General features: G+C 37.7%; 1 protein-coding gene across 5 annotated transcripts in view; it reads right to left on the reverse strand.

Moving 5' to 3' along the window:
* SLC16A7 (solute carrier family 16 member 7) overlaps positions 1-23,713 on the reverse strand; it is a 292,156-nt gene extending 268,443 nt beyond the window's left edge. For 2 of the 5 annotated variants that reach the window (XM_032288888.1, XM_032288882.1), the window contains exon 1: positions 23,403-23,615. The gene's annotated coding sequence lies outside the window, so the exon portion shown is untranslated. Of the gene's footprint in view, positions 1-3,656; positions 5,049-23,402 lie in introns of those variants that run through there. The other 3 variants (XM_032288871.1, XM_032288824.1, XM_032288843.1) reach the window with 3 other exon arrangements.
* Between the last annotated feature and the right edge of the window lie 2,159 nt (positions 23,714-25,872).

A 25,872-nucleotide genomic window follows, 5' to 3' on the forward strand; every position in this document is an offset into this window, starting at 1 on the left:
CTAGCAGTTTCTTCCATTTGCACATGCCAACAGAGCCACCAGTTCAGAGTTAACAGTATTTCACAACTGTAGTGCCCATAACCTCTGGCATACTCAGCCCATATCACGTGAGGTACACATTGCTACCTTCACTGGGTCTGTGGGTAGGAACAGATTCTCTTAAAATCCGTCAGCAGGAAGTCACAGACCTGTCTTTTTGATGTGAATGTTTCCAATTCGTAGATTTATAAACATGTAAATAACATAAAGAATGCAAATTACATGTATCTTCCCTCTCAGGATAATATTAAAATAACATTATGAACAAATGAAGCCAGCTGAGGAAAAATGTTCTGCTTCTAAGATGGTGAGGTCACTGTATGCCTGCAAACCTTTTAATTGAAACTGGATAGTCACATTTCATGGATTCAGTAAGATTAATTCACTGCGTAAAATAATGGGCTAAATAACCTCTAAGATTCTTTGATTGCACAATTCAATTTTACACAGAGATTGTGTAATACAATGCATGACATTAAATTGAAATGAAGTCTTTAATGCAAATCAGGAATGTAAATTTCCGTCTGTTTGAATCCTACAAATCCAAAAAGATATAGGCTATGTCTTGTGAATCAGATTAGGTAAAGACTAAATGTTCATTTGAATAGAAACTATTTGGTAAAATGTTCATGTTAAAGTGTGAAGTCACTCTGAAAGGTTAAATGCTCACATTAGATACATTTAACATTTAGGGCTATTAAAGTGGTTGAGAAATAAAATAGAGCCATGGAAATTTTCTTTATAATCAGGTACTGCAAATGAGAAAATACAAGAGCAGAAAAATCACAAAATTATATCAGCATTAAACATTACATAGAAAATGCAGCCAATTGCCAAGTAAAACATAATTTATATTATCAAAGATATCATTTATTATACTAAAAATTTACTGAAAATAGATGATTTCAACAAAATTCAGGAAACAAAAATGATTTGCAGGCAAGGAGAAGGAGATGATAGTACTAGTGATCCCATTTTTCTTTGAATATTCTTGATTGTAATATCTCTATGTATTTTATCACCAGAACAACTATTAGAAAGGGAAGATCACACACCTTAAGAGTGCAATTAATGAACAATTAAGACTACAAACGATGATGTATTTTAGACTTGGAAAGGAGCATTCTGCTTTATAAGAATGAGTTTCCCATAATATTTATTTTAATTACAGTGGTGAGTGCAAAAATTGTGGAAGGAAAATTCTAGCTATTTAAGTAGAATTGGCAAACATTAGTCAAAATTTAGGAAACTTACTCTTGTGCTTTTTGAATATAGGTGATTTTTACTCATCTTTTTTTTGACTCATTATTGAATTTAGGTCTCTCATGCTAGAAAGAATAAGAAATATAGAAACATAGATAGAAAAAGTATTAAATTTATAATAGTATAGCAATTTATGCTAGCCATGTGGTTTAATAAATATTTGAGTACATGGTATATGGGATAAAGCTTTAGAATGAGGTGAGAAAAATGATTTAGGGATGTGAATTATGTAGCAAATAAGCATATAAATGGTACTGATAAGCAATGCAGCAGTATAAGCTACAATTGTATGGCTCTAAAAAGAAACATAATTTGAGTTAAAGATACCAGGAAGTGATTACAATATTCATTATTCCTGCAATATAAATGTCTTTGCTCCCTGTGAGAAAAAAAAAAATCTTAATGAAAAAATTGAGTCACAGTTAGTTAACAATAGTAAAATATAGCTATATTTCAGTAATTAAAAGTTTTACCAGGAAGGGAGTTCAAAATTTTAAATTGCCTCTATGAGGTGGCAATGCACAGAAATAAGGAAAATCAAGATGTCAGTAAAACAAATGTTTTTTCTAATTATTATACTCAAAGGTTTGGGAAGAGTCAGTGATTCTATCAATAATAAAACAACAATAGTAATTTCACATTTACTGCCTAAGGATGTTTAATTTAAATAATTTGGTCTATTAGGCCAGACCTTAGGTCTCAAAAATTAATTCTCACATCAATACTTTCAATTATTATTTTGCTATTATTATATCCATATTAAAATTTCAATAAACCATATGATTCTTATGGTTATGATTTTATATGAAAACAAGCACAGAGCCTACTTCAATATGCATTGTAAATTACCTGAGATCATGTCACATGTTTAGAACTGTGAAAATAAAATCCAAATTTAAGTACTCTTCGAGTATGTACAGGGCATTATAAATAAATTTTTTCAAAATCCTAGTTTGTCTATAAAGACAAAGGTCTGTCCTTAAGGCAATGTTTCCTACATAGCCTTCCATAAAATACCAATGTCCTAAAATCCTCTACAAAAATGGCATCAATAATCAAATAAACTTGAAAATTTCTAAACCTAGCAATTGTCCAAATATAGGGTACAGATCGGAGCCTAGTGCCTCTCCAATATCAAGTAGCATTTTATGAGTATATTAATAACAATGAATGAGAAGGGTGCATATATTTAATTAGAACAAATCATTTTGCCTTTATAATTTTTACAAATGTTCTCCAATGTAGGTGATATATTCACATGACTAAAGACTCGCAGAATAGAGCAGGAATACAGGCTGATTAAATTTTTTTTATTTCCTATTTTGCAGAGAAATGAGGCTAACAATAATACTAAAAATACAGAAGTGATTTTGTTCTTATGCCACAATATTAACTCAAAATATTATTCACTGGAAAAATCTAGATTAATTATGTAATACAGTTAGCCAGCCACCTATCCAAATAATGCATTTATGCTATTACATACAACAATTAAAACCTATAAAACCTCACTGATCTTAAATAAATTCTAGGGCAGAATATGATTTTTAACTGGGTAATGATGCTAAAAAAATATGCTATTAAATGCTGTAGTAAAAATAAGTTCTAATAACCTTTTAAATAATGAATGGTGGGAAAAATGTGAAAATAAATTACATGTATCATAGTTCTCGTCATACAATGGGCTCACTTTGGAAATGAAATTCCTTTAATTTCCACGCTCTATGCTTTTTTCGAGAATAAAAGTGACCCAGTTCCCTTGCGTCATTCTGTAGAACATTCCTTATTTTTACCCTCACAATCAGCTGACTTGAAACACTTGAATAACTAAGGAATTGAGTCAAGCAAAGTCCTAAGGTAATGGGCCTATTTTTGCACAACTGAAAGCAAATAAGATAACTTAAAAATCAACTGCGTATATTTCTTTTCTTGTTTTTTTAAAAAAATCTAATTTATTTTTTTCATTAAAAGAGCTAAAATATTTAAGAAATTTAAAATAAATTTAGGAAAATGTAAGAATTCACAGAGAATAAATGCAAATTTAGGCATGTTTAATGGTCTACCCAGAATATTGCATGACAAATGATTTTTTATTGTTATTATTATACCATTCTCTTTACTTTTGATGAAAGTAAATGACAAAATGCTTGAATAAAAAGTAAAAGAAAAAATTTCCACAAAATGATGTTATTTAGGTACTATCAGGGCGCTTCCCGCCTTCAGTAAATACTTTAATAAGCACCTTCCATTTTTTTGTTATATGCCAAGCAAAACGCTGTAAAATAAAATCCCTAGTCTATGTATTTATACCTAAAGGTTACAGGCCCAGGGTGGTAAAGCAAAAAGCCAGTTACCTCAGGCATCATGCTGTTGGCGTGTCCTTTATGCTTTTCTTTGTCAGGCTGGCTTCTGGGAACTGTTAGGGTCCCATGACTATTATCTGTAGTTTCCCCTTCCAGTGAAATTGAAGGGCATTCCAGGGAACATTCACCAGGTCCTGGCCAGAGTAAATGCCAAGATCCAACAGAGTCAAGTCACGGAGCAGGAACCAGGCCAGGGTACAAGGTAAGATAACAAGCAGGTTCCAACAGACTCTTTTGGATTTCCTGGCACTTTGGGGTTCGCAAGGGTAAATTCGCATCTCTCATGAGTAAAGTGAAGTCCAGAAAATACTGTCAGCTACACAAGCATCTTTCTGATGTTTAGGACACTATTTCAGCCACTGGCCAACAGCAGGTTTCTGAGGCAATGGCAACAACATCCATGATACTCCAAGGGCATGGCCAGTCACCAAAGGGAAGAATGCCTGGTAACTTTGCTGGTATTACTATTGATGCAGCTGTGTTGCTAAACAGTGTGTTAGTTTCACAGATGCAGGAAACTCAGCATCTGAGTGTTTGCCTATCTTGACACACAGGCCCCTCCATGTGCCTCTTTTTAATCTTATCAGAAAATTCCTCTTACAAGGGATTGTAAAAAAACGAAAGGTAAGAGTCAATGTCAATTGAAGTAAGAGCAAGTTTTTACTAGTGATCACTGCCATGTCGGAAACAAAATTATACTGAAAAATTAGTGAATGATGTGTGGTTTTTTTTTTTCTATTTTCAGATTTCTAGGAATTTGAGACACTTCTCATGGATGTAAAAAGGAGAGGCCTGTTGTCTTAGTCTGCTTGTGCTGCTATAAAAACCACAGAATGAGTAATTTATAAAGAATGCAAATTTATTTCTTATATTTATGGACTCTAGCAAGTCCTAGATCAAGGTGCAGGCAGATGCAGAATCTGGTGAGAGGCCCCCTCTTTCCTTCCAAGATGATGCTTTGTTGCTGTGTCCTGCAGAGTGGTAACACTGTGTCCTCCAGTGGCTGAAAGCAGAAGAGCAAGAGGCCCAAACACTACATGGAGTCTCTTTTGCATAAGGGCCTGACCCCTCTTCATAAGGCAAGAACCCTCGCAGCCTAATCACCTCTTACTGCAATGGCCACTAAACAACAACATGTAGATTTTGAAGAAGACACATTCAAATTACAGCAGCTGTACAGGCAAAGAATATATATTTTAAAATAAAGTTTGATTATGTATGAAATAAAGAATCATGGCACTTCTACCATATTATATTATTCTGATGCCTTTAATAACATAAATAACACATACAAAACACTTCTTTGGAAATCATTAATGATTTGATTACAAGAGATGGTCCTTTTCCAGAGCCAAAATAGTCCATGTAAAAATGTTTCTTGACCAGGCACAGTGGCTCATGCCTCCCAGCTCTTTGGGAGGCTGAGGTGGGCAGATCATCTGAGGATAGGAGTTAGAGACCAGCCTGGTAAACATGGCAAAACCCTGCCACCACTAAAAATACAAAAATTAGTACCCCAGCTACTCAGGAGGCTGAGGCACATGAAGGGGAGGTTGCAGTGAGTAGAGATAATGCCACTGCACTCCAGCCTGGGTGATAGAGTCTCTATCTCAAAAAAAAAAAAAAAAAAAGTCCTTCACTCCAATAGACTGTGAACACATGCCACATCATTACCTGAATGGACTTGCCATTTGTATATCATATTTGTTTCATTCAGTAAGGGTTTTAACAGTATTATTGTTCATAATGTTAGCATGTTCTTCATCTTGAATCTCTAATTCTGCTTTTATGAAAGGAGCCACACTGATACAGAAATACCTCATTTATGTAACTTTTTGTTTAAATTATTGGCCATAGACTCTTAGCTTTGGTAAATTGCAACTTATTGTCTAAAGCACAGATGTTCTATGTTCTAGAGCAGACCATAAAATTTATCGAGTAACAATTAAGCATTTCCTGTTTTCCCCATCATCTCTCTCCTATAAATTACCATTCAGTGGGCAGTATGTATCTTCTACCTGATAGTTTTCCCATACTTCCTAGATTGGATATATTTTCAAAGTCAAGAAAGAGATGTTTTTGTTGCCAATACATTGATCAGATTATCTTGTGAACTGTAAGTTTCATTCATACTGTAATATTAGACACTATAAAATGTTGCTGTACACTGAATACATATGTAGCCAAAAATCATATGTTATAACCTAACTCCCAACCTGATGGTATTTGGAGATTCAGCCTTTGGGAGGTGATATAATTTGGCTGTGTCCCCACCCAAATCTCATCTGGAATTGTAGTTCCATAATCCCCACATGTCATGGAAGGGACCCTGTGGGTGGTAACTGAATCATGGGGACAGGTACCCTCATGCTGTTCTTATGATAGTGAGTGAGTTCTCACAAGATCTGATGGTTTTATAAGGGGCATTTCCCCTTTTGCTCAGTACTTCTCCTTCCTGCCATCATGTGAAGAAGATGTGTTTAATTCACCTTCCACCGTAATTGTAAGTTTCCTGAGGCTTCGTAGCAATGAGGAACTGTTAGTCAATTAAACCTCTATGCAGCCTTGGAACATGGTACCCCGCATCCCAGTTGCTTCAGCTCCAGCCATGGCTAAAAGGGGCCAAGTTACAGCTCAGCCCATTGCTTTCAATGGCGCAAGGCACAAGCCTTGGTGTCTTAAATGTGGTGTCTTACATGTGGCTGCACAAAAGTCAAGAATTGAGGCTTGGGAACCTCTGCCTAGATTTCAGAGACTGCATGGAAATGCCTAGATGTCGAGGCAGAAGTTTGCTGCAGGGGCAGGACCCTCATGAAGAAACTCTGCTTAGGACACTGAGGAAGGGAAATGTGGGGATGAAACCTCCACACAGAGACCCCATTGGGGCACTGTCTGATGGAGCTGTGAGGAGAGGGCCACCATCCTCCAGACCTAGAATTGTAGATACACTGACAGCTTGCACCATGTACCTGGAAAAGCTGCAGACACTTAATGTCAGCCAGTGAAAGCAGCTGGGATGTGAGCTGTACCCTGCAGAGCCACAGGGACAGAGTTGCCCAAGGCTGTGGGTGCCCACCTTTTACATCAGCATGACCTCAATGCAAGACATGGAGTCAAAGGAGACCATTTTGGAACTTTAAGGTTTAATGATTGCCCTATTGGATTTTGGACACACATGGGGCCTATAGCCCCTCTGTTCTGGCCAATTTCTCCCATTTGGAATGGGTGTATTTACCCCATTGTTTCTATTAATAGAAAGTAACTAACTTGCTTTTGATTTTACAGGCTCATAGGCAGAAGGGACTTGCCTTGTCGCAGATGAAACTTTGGACTTGGACTTTTGAGTTAATGCTGAAATGACTTAACACTTTGGAGGACTGTTAGAAGGGCATGATTGTTTCCTAAAATGTGAGGACATAAGATGTGGGATAGGCCAGGGGAGGAATGGTACGGTTTGTCTGTGTCCCCACCCAAATCTCCTCTTGAATTATAGTTCCCATAGTCCCCATATGTCGTGTGAGGGACCTAGTGGGACATAAGTGAATCACGAGGCTGTTACCCTCATGCTGTTCTCGTAATAGTGAATGAGTTCTCACATTCACTAGGTGAGTAGGTCTGATAATTGTATAAGGGGCTTCCCCCTTTCCTCAGCACTCATTTCTCTCTCTTGCTGCCACGTAAAGGACATGTTTCCTTCCCCTTCTACCACAACTGTAAGTTTCTTGAGGCTTCTCCAGCCATGCAGAACTTTGAGTCAATTAAACATCTTTCCTTTATAAATTACCCAGGCTCTGATATGTCCTTACAGCAGCAAAAGAACAGACTAATACTCCAGGAGATGTTTGGGTCATAAGGGTAGATCCCTCATGAATGGAATTAGTGCCCTTATAAAAGAGACCTAAGGGAGTTCTCTCACCACTTCTGCTATGTAAGAACACAGCTATAACACTGGTATCTGTGAACCAGAAAGCAGGCCCTCACCAGATGCTGAGTCTGCCAGCACCTTGATCTTGGACTTGCCAGCCTCCATAACTGTGAAAACAAAAATTCTGTTGTTTAAAAGCCACTTAGTCTATAGTATTCTGTTATACAGTCCAAGCTAAGACAAAACATAAACAAGATATACTATCATTCAACCCAACTGCCTCACAGTTAGAAACATATATTATCTCAATCATGTATTTCAGAATGGTGTATTAATATCAAAGAAACACATTCTTAAACATGTATGCTGGAACATCGTTACAGCAATATCTTCATGTTTCCTCTCAGAGGGTTACAGTTAAAAGCTAAACTGTCTACAATGAGGGACTTCCTAAATCTTCTAGGATAGGTTTAAGATGAACTCTTACATTGAATTTCAAATTATAATGGAGTTCTGGTATTATAATGAACAAATTATTAAAGATTTTTTGTGAGTAATCATTCTCATTAAAGTATAATTGGAGGTGAATACACTGGTTTAATAAAGTATAATCAAGCACTCAAAAAAAAAAAACACCAATATTCAAATCCCAATTATTTAAATGCAGCCTTAATCAGTAACATTATCTGTGTCTACTTAATTTCTTGATACTAGCATCAATCCCAACATACAATATATAAGGTTATTTTTTAAAGAGGAATTGCATATGTGGAAGAGTAGCAAAGTAAAGTTTTATCAACATTTCCCTTGTTCTTTTAAGTTTGCCTTTTGTTTCTTGAAAAAGATTTTCAGATGTGATTCTGACATTTAAAAGTATGATGATTTTTATTTTTATTTACCATATTTTAAAAGAACAGAATCCTAAGTATTTCTCTTATTGCCAAGTAATTTTCCTCTTCTATAAACTGTGTGTGCAAAAAGGGAAGATTCCACTCTACCTGGAAAGAAAACATGTAATATAAGGGAAAACATGGATTTTGGAAATAAACCTTTGTTTCCTAACCAGCCAATGCCATCCTAAATTGGAGACAGCAATGCCCAGGTAACAGAGATGTTGATGTTGTCAGAGGGTGGCTCAAGATTGCCTGAGGTGATGCAGTAAAAACTCCATAACTGTATGTTTGGCACACACTTAGCACCAAGTTTGTTACCTGCCTTCTCTTTCTCCTTTCCCATTCCAAAAATCTGAGCGTGTAAACTCTTTTGCAAATCCTTCAGACACCAAGAGAGTAACAAAACAATCATATATTTAAATTTAGGTTTTATAGATCACAAGTGGTTATCTGAATGTAAAACTGAGCACGCATTTAGTATTACTGCTGCAAGACAAGAGCTAACAGAATAAGAGACCTAATAAAATGTAAAATCATTTAAAATATCTCATCGATTTTAAAAAGTTGGATAAAAATGCTATAAAATTGGCTCAGAAACCAACACTCTAAATATGGCACTTTGACATTCAGAAGAAACCACAAGGTCTCTCCCATTCCCTCACCCACATCTCTCAATCTTCTGGCTCCCAAAGCACAGAATGAAGTTTTTCTCTTAGTCACTTACCTGCCTAAAGTCCAGATCTGCCAAAAAAGAAAACAATTACTGCTGATCCCTTCCTTGAGTTTTCATTAACTGAACTCATATTGCAGAGAGGAAGACTGAAGTCTGTGAACAAACCTGGACAGATTTTTGTCAACAACCATTGTCAGTTCTCTAGGACAAATGGACTTTGTCCCAGGCCATTGTATGTTCTTCAAGCCTATTGAATTCCCCTAAAAATCATGTACTGTTTCCTTAAAATCATCCATCCTTCGCCATCTTTTATTCCCCTGGGAAGTAGGCTATATAAGTATTTGTACCCCATTGAGATACTGGGCACTCGCTTGGTGATTCTTTCCTGAGCACCATAATAAATTGTATGTCTTTTCTCCAATTAATCTGTCTTTTGTGAATTGAATTTTCAGCAAATCTTCAGCAGATAAAAGGGAAATTTCCCTTGGCCCCTACATAATATTCACACTTAAATGAAAATTACTGCGCCAGGCACGGTGGCTTACGCCTGTAACCCCAGCACTTTGGGAGGCCGAGGCGGGTGGATCACGAGGTCAAGAGATCGAGACCATCCTGGTCAACATGGTGAAACCCCGTCTCTACTAAAAATACAAAAAATTAGCTGGGCATGGTGGCGCATGCCTGTAAACCCAGCTACTCAGGAGGCTGAGGCAGGAGAATTGCCTGAACCCAGGAGGCGGAGGTTGCGGTGAGCCGAGATCGCGCCATTGCACTCCAGCCAGGGTAACAAGAGCGAAACTCCATCTCAAAAAAAAAAAAAAAAAGAAAAAGAAAATTACTGACCAAATATGCATAATAATTTTCATCAAAAATACTGAAGTATCCCAATGAACAGTCACAATTAGGTTTCTAGGCATTTAAAATATTTGTTGGTGACACTGTTTTAGAATTATTTCTTTCCCACCTTTATTTGGAACATTTGAAAACAAATGTAGATAATAGATTCAGGTATCTTAATGAGACAGAGTAACAAATTTATGTAATTAACAAAAATAAAATGAAAACCAATAAAAGATACACATTTCCTCACAAAATTAATTTTTTCTTAAATTAACAGCATATATTACTTAGAAATTTAATGACAAAAAGGAAGTAATTTTATGTGAGCTTTAGATCTGATATCCATAAATCCTCCTGTACCAGGTCATTACTGTGTTTAATTAATGTTCTCCCCATGGCACAAGAGGCCAGGTTGCTCTCACACAGATGCTAATGTGGCCTACAGGGAACACAGACTTAACATTTTCTGTGGCTTCCTCTGAATCATTTACCTTTTCCTATCTACTTATTAGTTTGTCATATCCATTAGTGATATTCAAACAGTTCTGCAGTTTTCTGCCCCTTTTTAAGTTCAGAACAAGAAGCTGGTATTAAGTTGCACTGATTTTTTCTTTTGCTTCTAGAAGCCATCATTGCTTTATGAAAATGCTTTCAAGCACTTTATTGCTACATCAAAGACACTGTGCAACAGGTAATGGGGTAATGAAGACCTATATGAATATTTGGAACTGATACTATAGGAAAAGGAAGAAATTACAAATGACTGAATGTTAAGAAGCGAGATAAAGAGAAAAAGAGTTGTGGGCCGAAAGTGACAAAGAAACAGAGAGAGGATGCAGAAAATTCTGGCTCCATAAAAAGTCAGTATATTCAAGAAAAATTTGCAGAACCATTTGTTCTAAAAGCTAACTCAACTTTTTAAAAACCGTACAATGCTTTGAGTAGAAAAGAATTAAGACACATGATAAAACAAATTGGCATATGCACTTTTATAAGCTTCTGAAAGTACATTCCTATCTATGTCCTAGTTCAAAAAGTTTTTCATTTTAAAAGAGTCCATTTCTGGATGCGATCAGATAGAGAGGATCTACTTACTGGTGTTGTAGTATTATGCCAACTATTTGACACAACTGTTTCCTAGTGCTCTCTGTTATAAAAATAGGAACAATAACATCTACCTCATTTGGCTACTGAAAGTTTTTAATGACATAAGGAGTGAAAAGCTCTGGGGACAGTGTTGGTACTTAGTTATATTCTCAGTATCTAGTGTTTATTATAAATAGTGATTAGAAGAAAATATTGGGGTTATGTCTAGCATTCCCACATGTTACATAGAGACATGTTAAATAGAGACATGAGGGGAAGAAAAAAAAACAGTCTCTGCCATCAACTCAAAATATTCAGTTTTATCAAGTGAATAAATATCCTAATTCAGTGATTTTCCACATGGATTACATTTTAGCATCACAGGTTATTGAGCAAAATATCACTTTTATTTTAAGTAGCTTATCAGTTAATTCAAATATTTCATCCAGTTTAAGAATCAGCGTCCCAGATACTTACAAAAAAATTCATAGACAAATGGTCATAGCATTATATAAATTATATACAGTAATATGATCCTTATTCTTCAGCAGACTTTTAATTTATCTATAGGTGTACTTTTGATTTTGAGTTCTGTGGCATTTACAATGAAGAGTTCCTTTCTTCTCTTAACTAAAGCTACCCATCTCTCAGTTACAAAATAAATTTCACTTGTTGTATTAATGCCCTCATTGATTCCTCCATTGGAAACCAAAGTATCTTCTTCTGAAATTCTAGAACAAGAGTCAATAAATATTTTTTTTCTCTAAAGTGCCAGATAGTAAAAATATTAGGTTTTGCAGGCTAAGTCACAACTACTCAACTCTGCCCTGCAGCATGAAAGCAGCCACAGAAAACAGGAAAACAAACAGGTGTGAATATATGCCAAAAAAACTTTATTTAGAAAATCAGGCAGGGGTCTGGATTTGGCCCAAGGGCTATGCTTTGTCAACATCTGTCCTAGAAAATCATGTTCTCTATCATTTATTTTGACACTAATCCTACTCTGGGTTGTACCGTTAATTAATGAATACACACACACACACACACACACACACACACACATATATATATATATATTTTCAAATCAGTGAGAAATAAGCATTGCTACATTAAGAACTCTACCAAAAATACCTGAACAATTATGTATAAGACATCTTTTCTGACTATTCTCCTCAAAAGGAGACTCAAATTTTAGAGATGTTGTGTAAGTGTATGTGTAAGTGTACGTGTACGTGTGAATATATATAGAAAATATTCATATACATAGTGAATATATATTTTCATATGTATTTATATATTGTGAGTATATATAGTGAAAATATATATATTGTGAATACATATACTAAACACATAGAAAATTATATATTGTGAATATATATAGTGAAAATTTATATATATATTCACAATATATAAATACATATGAATATATATATTCACTATATATATTTGCTATATATATATTCACACATACACACACATACACACACACATAGTATCTGTAAAATTTCAGTCTCCTTTTGAGAACAGTCAGAAAAGATGTCTTATACATATTCAGGTATTTTTGGTAGAGTTCTTAATGTAGCAATGCTTAATTTTTCGCTGATTTGAATTGATTTAAGACATGGAAGCCAAGATCTAGTTGTCATTAGCATCCTACCTGTACTGAAACATCTGCTGAGGCATTGACTCTTGAGGTGCTATAATAGGCAGCCTCACCTTGCTGAGTCCTTATTCTCCCTATCTATAAATGAACATAATCTATCTTACATGACAATATGAGGATTTGAAATACTATATATAAGACAGCAGCCCAGGCATGGTGGCTCACACCTTTAATCCCAGTATTTTGGGAGGCCGAGGCAGGTGGATCATGAGGTCAGGAGATCAAGACCATCCTGGCCATGGTGAAACCCCGTCTCTACAAAAATACAAAAACATAGCTATGAGATGCACCTGTAGTCTCCACTACTCAGGAGACTGAGGCAGGGGAATCGTTTGAACCTCGGAGATGGAGGTTGCAGTGAGCTGAGATCGTGCCACTGCACTCCAGCCTGGCGACAGAGCAAGACTCCATCTCAAAACAAAACAAAAAACAGCAAACACACAGCATATACTTAAATGGCATCAATAATTACGTTGGCATATGTTTTGTTTCTTAATTGTAACAAATATCTTTAAGTCATTATAACAGAATGATTATTGTCTTTCTCTTTGAGGTAGTTTTTCAATGTGTTTATGTGTGCTATCATATCTAAATTGAATTTCCATCTTAAATTCCCTTAGGATGTATTCCCAATTGATATTACTAATTTTATAGTTAAGCGAAAATTTCAGCACTTAAACATTTTGCAGCATCAATATCAGTACTTGAGTCTCCTCCTATATGTGCCAGAAACTAGAATTTCATCCATCTTGAAAAGATCTACATTATTTAATAATTGTTTATTACCTGACATTCCTATTTGGGTCATGCTGGAGTAGCAATATTATAACTCATAAATATTTTTGCACAGAATAGAGTTCCTCAGGGGTAAAGAGTTCTGCTTCAACATATGCCAAAAATAATGGTAGAGATAAAAATTACATTATGATTACCATTTACTGGCTACCTATATTATTTCTCCAACAACCACTCATGAAATAAATTTTATTATTTCCAAAATGTGAAACTGGGGCTCTGAAAGTTACATATCTTGATTTTGGTCAAACAGCTAGAAGTAGCTCGGTCGAAAATTCATTGAGGTATGTCTATCTATCTTCAAAGTCTTCGATCCAACATGTGACTGAGATAGAGAAAAATGGAGAAGAGAGAAAAAGAGATAACTACAGAATAAGACTGACTATATAGAGAAGATGACGTGAGAGGTCTACAAAAAAATTGGCTCAAGGACATAAATTGCTTAACCTTGCTTTGAGAATATGTTTGATATCTGTGTAACTCAAGACTAAAAAGGACTTACCTATTCTATTTACAGCCATCTCTCTAACATCTAAAACAGTGTCTGAAACACAGCAGGGGAATAAATAGTTGTTAAAGGATTGCATTCTATGGCTTAAAATATGTCAGAGGCTTTTTTCAAAACCCCACTTCACTGTAAAGTTGATATATGCATATCTATGAGAATTCTCCAGACCTTGCTCTAACACTCACTGATACCCACAGCCCAGGGTTTCCATGGGAAGCTTGTCACCTCCCACACATTCTACCCCTACCGCCTTGCAAACTCAGTTACAGAAATGACATCCTCGACTTACTGTTCCTTCAGTCCCTACTGGTTCTCCAGCCTCCTTAAATCCACAAGAGGTCATTATTTCCTCTAAGCTTCCTACCTTGGTTCCAGGTACCTCCTTCAAATAGGAAGGAAGCCTTATCATTCCTGTTGACTTTGTGTTTTAACAGAACCAAATTCATTATACTCAACTAGTCTCAGTTTTAAAAAATATTTATCAGACTTTTCTGTTGAGGATGTCTTAAAATCCACTGCAGCATGAAATACTTGAAATTACTAATATTGAAAAGGTATGTTCTGTTCAACAGATTAAATTCCAGATCCTTCCACTAACAAGATGTGTAACCTTGGGCAAGGTACTTCACTTCTATGCTCTACTCTTCCCATCTTAAAATGAGGACAGCAACAATGCTTCCTCATAGGGTTTAAAGGATTAAATTAGTTAAAACATGTAAGGTATTAAAATGACATCTGACATATAGAAATGTTCAATAAATGTAAGCTATTCTTACATAAAGCTTATCTTTATAACTTTAATTAATAGCCACTTCTTTGGTCCAATGTCTTTAAATTCACTTATTATACACACATATACACAAGACATGTTTGTTGTTTTACCACTTATGGCATTAATCTATAAAAGAGAATAATTTTACTGAGTGGCTAATTTCTAATTATAGTCAAAATTTAAAGTGAGCTTTCCTACCGTCATCCAGTGGTTTATTCTCTATTTATTCATTAAACTGATGGCACAGAAAGAAAAGTTCACCCTGAAGATAACTATGAGATTCTCCCAGAGGTATATCTCTAAATATATCCCTTGATTTCCCACTCTGACTTCACCTGAAGAGATATTGACAAGTTACATCATGAACAACAGTTTCAATATTTACATTCAAAACCCTTGTTATCCTTGAAGTATTCTATACCTTTGTGGACTTTCCTAAACTTGAATTACTCCAAGATACAGCAACCTTAAAAAAGAACTTAACCAGGTCACATACACAACAGGAAGAAAAACTGAATATGTTAAATTGATAGAGAAAACATTAGACATGTGAGCTGTCACCACATAGGTACAGCATGTCATTCAAATGGGTCATGTGGCCCCAGGAAAGCTGAACAAAGACTGAAAGTAGAAGAAAGATTGAGTCACAGCTAGAACTGTCTGCCTCAGTGTCTATACTTAAATAATAGATGGTGGTTTATTGAACATGCTGAAGATGATGTAAACAAAACATAAAAGTGGAAACAGATGTACTCCAAGTTCCTTGCAACTCTAAAACCGCCAAAATGCTAAAGGCTATGTAAATATAAATACATTATTATTCCTGACATCTATAAATTTATAGCATATTCAGAAACTGAATAATTATACAAAAGCAACTATAATAAAATCTTAAAAACAAATAAGACCTTATATATACAATGTTCCTGAAATTTTAGAAAAATTATTCTACCTATCCAGAGGTGCCAGAGGAAAATTTGAATGTGGTGTTTAGTTAAGCTTAGAAGGCGACGTTAGAGCTAGAAATGGAAATAGTAGGAAGTTAGATTAATTTCAAGATAAAAGAACAGCATGACCAAGGATTTGGCAGTAGGAAGTAGAATTAGAATGAACGAGGCATGGGGACAGTTCAATTTGACTTGAGTATGATGGTAGTGGGAGATGAACATGGAACAGCTGTTTGGAATTACATCATGCAAGGACTGAAATGTCAGTCCTTGGACCTAGGTGATGGGAGTGTTAATTAACAGAGGTGTGCTTCAGTGAGAGTATCTGATGCCATGTATAGAATTAACTTGTAGGGCGAGAGACCAGAGGTGGGAATACCCATTAAGAGACTATTACGTGACTATAAGCACCTGAAATCTCTGGCAACAACAGAAAAGATGGAAATAATTTTTTAAAGTATTTTAGATGTATACAAGTCCAGAGAAAGGGTGGTCTCAAAAACTTCTAGGCTAGAATACTGCTGACAGCAATATGAAGAACAGAGGTGATAGAAAGAAAGATACCACAGGGTACTGGAAATATCAAAAGCACAACAAAAAGAAGATCTCCTGAAAATATCTAGAGATGTCTGGAAATGCCTACAAGTTGAGGGAAGGTCATGACTGCAAGAAATGGCTTGGGAGTTTCACCTTTTCACTACAAAGGTGAAAGTGGAGGTCAAGAGCAGATGTGCTTTGTCAATCAGCAGAATGCAGACTAAATAAAAGACGGTCAGGCTGGATGGTTCATGCCTGCAATCTCAGCACTTTGGGAGGCTAAGGTGGGTGGATCACTTGATGTCAGGAGTTTGAAACCAGCCGGGCCAATATGGTGAAACTCCATCTCTACCAAAAATACAAAAACTTAGCCAAGCATTGTGGCAGGTGCTGGTAGTTCCAGCTACTAGAGAGGCTGGGGAACCCAGGAGGTGAAGGTTGCAGCAAGATGAGATTATGTCATGGTACTTAGGCCTGGGCATTGCAGTGAGACTCCATCTCAAAAAACAAACAAAAACAAAAACAAAAAACACCCAAAACAGAAACTGAAGAACACATAACATACTTATATTGAGTAAGAGGTGAAAGGAGAGCTGGAGAAGGAGCAGTAAATGAGCAGTGAGAGAAGTAAGAAAATAAAGAGCACATGAAAGCCAAAATAGGAGTTCAAGAAACATGAGGCATGAACACTGCCACAGGTTACTGACAGTGAAAAGCAAATGATTTGGAGTGTAGGAGGTCAGTAATGCTCTGACTTACTAATAAATAACTCATTGTTTCAAATCAAATATTTTAATACAAGTGTATTATTTTTATCCTTTAAAGAAGGGCAAAATAATTTTTTACTTGAAAGTACTCCGATCTCAAATAATTTTGTAAAACAATCTCAATTTAATCTTATTGGCCAATAGTTTTCAATCATATCTAGTACCATTGCACCAAAGGTATATTAAAATGTAGAGAAGCATTTTAGATTGTTACAATGACTAAGGGAATGCCACTGACTTATAGAAAGCAGAGATCATCGTTACGGACTTAATGTATGCCCCCCAAATTCATGTTGAAATCCTAATCCCCAAAGGAGTGGTACTAAGAGCTGGGGACTTTGGGAGGTAAGTATTTCATGAGGATGGAACTCTCATGAATGGGAATAGAACCCTTATAAAAGAGAGCTCTCACTCTCATCCTGCCGTGTGAAGATACAAGAAGTCAGCAGTCTACAACCCAGAAGAGGCCTTCACCAACACCTGGAGCAACCAGCCCCCTGATCTCAGATCTCAGCTTCTAGAACTGTGAGAAATAAGTTTGTGTTGTTCATAAGCTACCTAGTCTATGAGAGTTTATCACAGCCCAAATTTTCTAAGAAAGGTCACAGATACCCAATGTTCTGCAATGAAAGAGATAGTCCTACACTATGAAAAAGTATCCCACCCAAAATGCCAATAATCCCACCTGTTGAAAAATACTGTCACCTACTGCTGTTTATCCCTGAATTTGCCTTTCACATGTTGGAAAAAAAGTGATAGAACTTCAAATCCTAGAATTCTTTAAAATCATTTTTAAAATAAGGTAAATATTAACATTCCTTAGAAACTTACCAAATGCATGCTTTTTAGTTTTATTGTTTCTTATCTAATCTAGTTACAAAAGATAGAGATCTTGAAGTTAATTACTTAGTAGGGTGGCTGCTTTTTATAAAGTACCATTCTTTTACATATGAACTTCAATAAAAATATGATTAGAGGTTTCTACTAATTAATAGTGATACATGTTGTGTTATGGGGTGGAGAAACAGCAAATGCTTGTAATAAAATGTTTTCTACAAAATACCTACATTGTATACAGATTTTTATTTATCTAAAAAAATATTTCATTTGTGTTCACCTCTTATACTATATATTTTCAATTGAAAGTTGCTATTTTAATGCCAGGTATTACATAAAACTAATCATCAGGTTCTATAATTGAACCACATAGACATTTTTGTGGAACTATCCTAACTGTACAAAACCTTTAACAAAAGTACGTTTAGGCCAGTATCTTCCAGCTATCATTCAATTGTCCCGTAGGATTTCCATGAAGTCCTTCGAGACTTCAATGAATATAAATGAAAACATCTGCAGGTGTTTTAGTATTAGGTCAGGAACATTATTTCCAAAAATATGTACATCATTTATCAACACTGATATTTGTGAATATGTTGAAATTGTCTCTGGTGCACCCAAGTACCAGTTAGTCCAGCTCCGGCTGGACTAGTTTTATTATAGTCAACTTCAATTTGTTTAATTTTTTCCCATGTTTTTAATGATTACAGTTGATATATAAATGCACAGACCCTCCACTGATTTGCTAAATTACCGAATATGTGTGGTAAGTGTTATTTATTCTTCTTTACAATCCATTTTAGCCTAGTCTCTCACATTATGATTTTAAATTGCTGGATCTCTCCCACAGGTAGCCTCAGCCCCTGGATTCACCTTTTAAAGAAGCAATTGAGGAAATGAAGCTTTCTCACAAGTTAAAAAAAGTTTCATTATTCACTAAGAACCAGTGTGCAGTTGTTTCCCAACATATTTCTTAATCACTTTGATCCAAACAGTTTTGAGAAAGCCTGTGGCAAACCAGGATGACCTTTCAAAAGGAGTCCACTTAATGGTTTATTATGCAATTTAACTCTGTTGTGCCATCTAATAGCAAGTTCGGCATTTCCAAGTGTTCCCAAAAATCTGTTAAAAATAAGCCAGTGACGCTTATGACAAACTAAAAAACGTAAAGCCAATTATTTAATACCTAACACTAGTTATTGAGCTGTTTCTATGCATATGCTCAGCACAGTGCTATTTCACAGATTATCTCATTTAATGTTTACAACCAACATATAAAATTCATTATTATTCTATTTTCATACATGAAGAAACCAAGACTTAAAGAGGTTTAGCAACTTGTCCTTGTTGATAAATAGCAAAGCTAAGATTAAAACCCAGACATACTGGACTTCAGAGCCCCTCCTCTGTCCTGCCCCGTCCCAAGTACCAGCTCCACAGGGGTTCCCAGCTGAACCAGATATACCATCTACTCTCAAGACCATGTAGCCCAGGAAGAGAGATAGGATGCCTTCCCAAATAACTAATTCAAGGCAAAACATAAGATTCAGCCTAAAAGAAGCCCAGATCAAGTTACAAAGTAGTTCAGATGAACACAGATTACTTCAAGATATGGAAACCAGGAGGGTACTTTTTATCAGGGATGGGTTGCAGGGAGGAGAAGAACAAAGGGCAGTAAAGGAATGTAATTACTATTTGCTGCATACCATTCTATTTATGAGGCACAGTACAAAACAGCTTACATTTGTTATCTTCTTTGGTGTTCAGAACCACCATACAAGTACTACCACAACATTGCATAAGACAAAGTCAACCAGTGGTTTAACTAAAATTTAAACCCAGTGCCCCTGGATTACAGTCTGCCATTTTCATTTCTTTTTTTTTTTTTTTTTTTTTTTTTTGTCCACCTTGAATACGTCACTTTTTGATGTTTTCACTTCGTAGGCACCTTTTGCTAATTTGTCGGACCAAAGAGAATATTTTCCACAAATTTTGCACAAATGAGCATCATAACCTAGAAGATTAGATGTAAGGCAAGGCAAAGGAATCCTCAAAAGAGCCTCGACTATTCTGTTTCCAGGGCAAAGTTCAGGCTGGATTTCCTGCCACATTCAGAGTTGAAGGCAGGAGAGACTTGGCTTGGTAATTTTTATTTCTTCCTCTTCCTCCCTCTCTCTAGTTCTGCCTCCCTCCCTCTTTCCTTCTTTCCATAATTAGTTGGTCAGAACTACGATATGCCAGATGCTGTACTGGGCTACGGAGAACAAAACAGGCGAGGTCTATTTATTTATTTATATTTTTTTGAGACGGAGTCTCACTCAGTCACCAGGCTAGAGTGCAGTGGCGTGATCTCAGCTCACTACAACCTCCACCTCCAAGATTCAAGTGATTCTCCTCCCTCAGCCTCTCGAGTAGCTGGGACTACAGGTGCACACCACCACACCCAGCTAATTTCTGTATTTTTAGTAGAGTCGGGGTTTCACCATGTTGGCCCGGACGATCTCGATCTCTTGACCTTGTGATCCGCCCACCTCAGCCTCCCAAAGCGTTGGGATTACGGGAGTGAGTCAGTGCTCCCGGCCCTCGCAAGTCTTTGCACTTATTTAGCTTCATGCAAGGCAGAAGCTATATTACACAGTGGTTAAAGCCAGACAGATCGCCTGTGTGCTTGCCCCAGATCAGCCACTTACTAGCTGTGCCAGCTGAATAAGTTATGAAAGTTTCTGGGCCTAAGCTCTTTTTTCTTTAAATATGGATATGGACAGATCCACCTCATAGGGTTGTTATGTGCTATCAGAAAGTAGTAGCACAGTGTGTGGACCATGGTGAGCATGACAGAGCTGTCATTATGGTTATTATACACTACAGTTACTTTATACTCTTAGGAGTGGATGGGTTTGCCCAAGGTGTAGTAGAAAGTGAAACTCAAACTCTTCTCTCAAATAATGGAAATCAATTTATTGACAAAGATAATCTTCAGAGAAGGATCATCCTCGTCTCATAACATGAAGAAAAATCCTTCATTACCTGTTTTTATTCATTAAGAATCACTCTTAATGCACAAAAAACCCAGCTGAATACAGGTTCCTGAGAAAAGACACTCTTTTCAAATTTGCCTTTTAGCAGATCTTACCAACGTTTCTTACAACTGCGAAATTCCTTTCATGTTATTTGGGATATATGTTTATTCCATCAAGAAGAGAAAAAAAAATGGACTAAAAGGCAAATGGGATATAAGAAAGATTATCCTGGATAACTGGCTATATAATAATTTTTTGAGAACAGAATTCCAGCCTCATTCATCTTGGTAACCCCGGTAGGGTGTCTAGAATGATTATAAGGGTTCAAAAATAGCCAGTCTGTATTCTACGTATTTACAATACACTTTATTCTCACCACTAGCACTTCTGGTGGGTACCACCAATCTCATTCTACAGATTAAAAAAAAAAGTAAAGCCCAGATTGTTCAACAATTACTTAATCTTACAAAAGTGCAGAACCAATCTGTTCTAAAGTTAAGTCCCTTTTTTCGTGTGAATGCCTCAAAAATGTTTGGTGAGTGAATACAGAATTAAAAGCAAATTCTGGATATGCCTTTTATTTCAGATCCATGATCCAGGAATATGACTCTAACCAAAGGAGATTTCTTTAGGTAATGTTGCCCTTCTTCCCTTTAAAAGAGCTCAAAGCCAAAACTATAATCCAGACAACATCAAAGAGCAAATGAATGTCTAGAAATAAACTGAGCATTTATAGAAGGATACACTAATTGGAACATTGGAAAGCAGGTGTTAAAATTTCAGATCACTTACTATTAAAACCCTCCTTGGGGGGGAAAAGGTAGTATATAACTGCGCACTGTTGATGTGAATATTTGCAAAAAGTAGTTTCTGACTTTGTGAGTTGTTACACAATATACCGAGTTGCTTAAGGTTATAATCTTTCCTTTCCACTGAGATCATTCACTTGGATTGCTTTAAATGTAATGTGCTCGGTCAGAACTAGAAACTGGAGTTAGGATTGCTTCACCAGGGCTAAATATTAGTCACTTTGCTCAAACCTCATTTGCCCTCTGCAGCCCCCACCCAACTCTCATTTTTCAGCCACACTCCACCAGATGCCTACTTAGTGCTTGTGGTTCCAATGACACAACACATTCAAGCTAACCTGTCTGTGGAAAGTTTGCAACCCTCTGAGTTCAGACTGGGGTTAGCCATGAAGCATAGGGTGCCAGGAAACAGCATTTGTAGTCAGTCACTCTTTCCTCTTGTCCAGTCTTTTTCACATCACCTTCATCATTGCCCGCTATTTTATTCCTCTGCTGTGTCTCCTTTGGGACTCGAGAGGGAAGGAGGACATGAAATAACAGCTCTCCTAATGCCACTAACCAGCCCTCACTCAACGCAGCCTAGTGCTACTTACTTCACCAGGAAAGGGAACCAAAAAAAAACAATTGTAGAGAAACCACCCCTCGTTTCCTCTTGTGTCTGGTGTGTGTGTGTGTGTGTGTGTGAGAGAGAGAGCGCGCGCGCGTGTGTGTAAAATTTTAATTTCCCTGGAATTGGAACTACAAAAGTCCCTCCTCAACCCTACCGGGAAAGTGGTATTGGGCATGACCGCCCTTTCCAAGTCAGGCTGCAATCCTTTTCGCGGAAGTAGAGGAGAAAAGGGGGTGGAGAAGGGCGCTGGGATGCAGCATCCGTTGAGAAAACAGGCAGTTCGCACGTGAGCGGGCTCGCAGCCTGCGGCGCCACCTGACCGCCTAGCGCCCCCAGTGTGGCGCAGTGGCCCAGGAAACGCAGCAGGCGCAGGCCCTCCTGGACCCCTGCCAAGTCAGCCCTCCGCTTCTGCCTGGGCTCAGGCCTCGCCCGCATACACTTTTCCATCTGCCTCCACCCCTGCCATCCTTCCTGGGGACCGAAAATGAAGGAAAACGAACGCCCCCACACCTCCCTTTCCCCTCGGTATTTCATCTTCCCCTCCCAGCCTCTTCGTGTCCTGATCATCTGCTCAAAGAGAAGACGTTCTCCACACACACTCTCACCACCCCCGTCTCCACTTTCTGCCGCACTGAAGCCAAGCCACCTCAGGGGGCTCAGGGGCCGAATGCTGGCGGGGCGCGCCCTAGGGACTCGCCGCACTGGAAGCAGCCCTTGTAATCCCGTGAGCCGAAGAGACTGGCGAGAACCGAGCCACGCCGAGTCTCGGTGTGAAAGCCGGGAGCATGGGCACCTCATGGCCGAAAGCTCGCGGGGCGCTTCTGGCCCGGGACCCCGCGCGCCCCCGGCAGCTCGCGGGCAGCTGTCCGCGCGCACTGGCTGACGCGAGCTCTCCTCCCGCGGCCGCTTCGGGGTTTTTTGTCTATATAAGGGCTCGCTGGCCAACTCTGCGTTGGCACGTTTGTCACAGGCTGGCCATTATTTGCACACACACGCGTGAGGCTCCGCGGGAACCGGGTGGCAGACGCATGCTCGCCCTCCTCTTCACCGGCGCCTCCGCCTGCTCCTCCTCCTCCTCCTCCTCCCTCCGTCCCTCCCTCCCCGGCTGTACTTACTTTATCTGGTCTCTGGAGCTGGGTGGGCGCTGCAGCCCTCCGTTCCCCGCGAGCCGCAGCCGGTTCGCCTCGCTGTCAGCGGGTGAATGGAATTATTTATTTATTTATGGTCCCTGACGTGTCCTCGCCCGCCACAACCAGCGGAGGAGGCGGCGGCGGCGGGAAGGGGAGGCCCGGCTGCCGAACGCCCTCGTGGGTGCGGAGGAGCGCGCGCCAGGGGTGGGGGCCAAGGTGGGGGCCAGGCAGGCTGCGGTGGAGGCCGGCCCGGGGGTTGGTGAGGGGGGAGTCGCCTCCCGGTGCCTGGAGACCGACTGAGCATGCTCCAAGCGGCTGTCAAAGCTATAGGCACTTTCTCTATGGCTCGCGGCACTCCACTTCGGATTTTAGTTTTGACCAAGGGAGAAAGCCAAAAAGGCAGGTAGATCTGTCATTCCAGATGGGTCGTGACTTGCCATATCCGAAGTACTCTGTAGCCCGACCTAGAAGCCAGGCGTGCGGTAGCTCTGTCTAGATATCCCAGGCAGTTGTGCACCCTATGCATGAGACAGGAAAGCATGCAAAAAGAGAAGAGTCTGGCCGAATGCAGGGAGAACAGGAGATCCTCATTGTGAGCTTGTAGGAAAAGTGTTGAGCCATTTTTCAACTCAGGCCTTTTTGAAAGAAAGAGGTGGGGCACTGTTGGAGATTAGACTCACCTACCAAATAACTCGACGGAAAAAAATAAAACTGACACCATAAGAGGAAGGGCATAGAAAACAGCACCAAAAGACTTTTAAAATAATTTTCAAATTATTTATAAGTAATTTATTTCATTTTTAGTTTCGCAAATTACTTAATTCTTCAAAATAGCATTTAGTTATTTTACAATGAATAGTGCTAGAGATAATGGTAATTCTGCAATCGTTGGTTTGGTCTCCTCCCCTGTCTAACATATGCTTCTTGGGGAAGTTGGAAAGAGGAAGGGCTGGAAGTGAACATTTAAGCAACGTCAAAGATTGGGTTTCTTTAATATATTTAAGTTGAATTGCCACTCAGAGAAAAAGAAACTCTCCAAAAGAATAATTGTAGGTTTTGAATTAACAACTTCTATTGCAGTTTGTCTACCAGTTTAACTAGCTTTCTCCTCCTTGATTTCACAATAATCCCTTTAGATGCGTTCTATGATTCTTCACATTTTACGAATTTAGAAACAGAGTTACGTCATTTGTATAAATTCACATTTTCTTTTGCCACAGCTAGTCTGTTGTAATGGAAAATTTGAATTTCAGTTTCTGTAGCTATGAAATAGAAGTAATATCAACCTTGTGTTGTTTTTGTTAAGATTTAAGTGAAATAATATACATTAAGTGGCCAGTAGGTATAATACAAGATGAATAAATGGTGATTAACAACTTCAAAACGATTGGAAGATTACCTTATTGAAAGAATGGTATTTGAAAATGAAAAATAGTAAGGCAGAAAATTACAGAAATGATTTTATATTTTTAAGCTAAAAATGCTTAGACATTTGTATAAGACATAATAGCATTTGATAATGATGGAATGTCTAGCAATGACTATAAACACTTCATTTAATTATATAAAAAAAGTTAAACATTTAAGAAAACAACATAAAGGCACATTTCAAGATCATATTCTTGAGTGTTTGCTATTGACGTTTTTTCTGGTCATTCATCACTTTTATTTCCTGTCAAGGAAGAGGAAGAAAACGGACCATATAGCTTCTGAATTTTGACTCTATTTTCCCTTTTTCTTCTCTTTGATTTTTCTTTTTTGTTGTTTTTTTCTTACAGTCCCATGTTATTGACCTGTTTAACCTATTGCTGAACGCCCAAACATCACTATAGCATAATATCAGAACCTTAGAAAGTTTTCATTTTAAGTCTTGTTTTTCCAACAATTAAAACTCTGGATCTAATTTACCTACTGTCACACAGTTAGTCTTTGGGAACCCATTTCTAAATTGCTTTGCTGGATGGCTAGGTACGTTATATAAATTTTAATTGGATTAGAAAGGAATCTGAAAGGAGGGAGAATCACCTAAGAATAAATTCACCCAATATATCCTATGACTTATAGTTTAATATTGTTCAGAAATTGAGAAAAAAATACAATTTAGGGGAAAAAAAGCCATGTGATTAGAACTTGGAATGCTCTGATAAAATGTTTGCCTTGATTCCTATTCATAAGCAGAAATAATAGTGGGAGAAACAAATAGCAAAACACAACATTCTAGCAACTCACATTCCACAGATGAGCAAACTGAATACGTACATCACGTATATACTCATAAAGCCCAAGTCTTTTACTATATACCAACACCCTTGTGTTTAGATTCTTTGTCCCTTCTTCATTCCTCAGTTCCACCCAATCTTCTCACATTTTTCTGTCTTTTCTCATTCACTGCCCTCTTTTCCATATCAAACTTGTCTAAGCCTTTTTTTTTCTTTAATGCCCAGCAAATATGTCA

This window comes from Sapajus apella, unplaced genomic scaffold (genome assembly GCF_009761245.1).
Source record: "Sapajus apella isolate SASKATOON/1434 unplaced genomic scaffold, GSC_monkey_1.0 scaffold2, whole genome shotgun sequence".
Lineage (NCBI taxonomy): Eukaryota > Metazoa > Chordata > Mammalia > Primates > Cebidae > Sapajus > Sapajus apella.